Consider the following 753-nt stretch of genomic DNA (forward strand, 5'->3'; position numbering starts at 1 on the left):
CCTCCTGTTGCTGGGTAGCCTGTATAGCCGGCTGGTGAGGGAGGAGGCGAGGGGCCTCCTTCTGTTTGATTGCCTGCAGCGCAGGCTAGTAGTGCAGTAGGCAGAGAGCCTCCTGCAGCTTGGTTGTCCGTTGTGAAAGTTGGTGTGGGGGGCGGGTTGCCTCCCGTGTGCTGGATGTTTACTGTTTGGGCAAGTGACCTGGTTTCAGGTGTTGAGCTTACATGTTGTTGTTTTCGGTTGGCGACGGCCCTGGGCCGATGCCGGTGTGCTGACTTTGCTGGCCCCGTTCCGTGGGCGGGCGGGTGCAGTAAGTAGGTCGCGCTTCGGACCGGCCGGTGGCGCTGCGCTGGAAGGAGGCACGGGGTCTCCTTTGGGTGGGTGGGCCTCTGGGAAGGCCGTGGATCGGTGCTGACTCTGCTGATGTTGTTGTGTCCCACTTCTTTCAGAGGCGGGCGTGCAGGGTAAGTGTTTTGATTAGTGGAGCTGTTACCTTGGTTGGTGAGTGCAGTCATGGTGGGGTTGTCCACCCTCAATGGAGGGTAGGTGGTTGGTTGTGTTCTCTCGGTGTTGCCGGGGGCTGGTTGCCTCCTGCAGCTTGGGTGCCCGCAGATCGGGCTGATGGTGAGGAGGTCAGGGTGCCTCCTTTTGCTTGGTAGCCCGCTAGACGGGCTGGTATCGCGGTGCCTGCAGCGGGAGGTGCTGCGGGTGATGGTTGCCAGGGTGAAGGCGATGGGGTCCACCCCCCGGGGGGGT

This window comes from Frankliniella occidentalis, unplaced genomic scaffold, assembly GCF_000697945.3.
Source record: "Frankliniella occidentalis isolate FOCC.00 unplaced genomic scaffold, Focc_3.1 Scaffold448, whole genome shotgun sequence".
Classification (NCBI taxonomy): domain Eukaryota; kingdom Metazoa; phylum Arthropoda; class Insecta; order Thysanoptera; family Thripidae; genus Frankliniella; species Frankliniella occidentalis.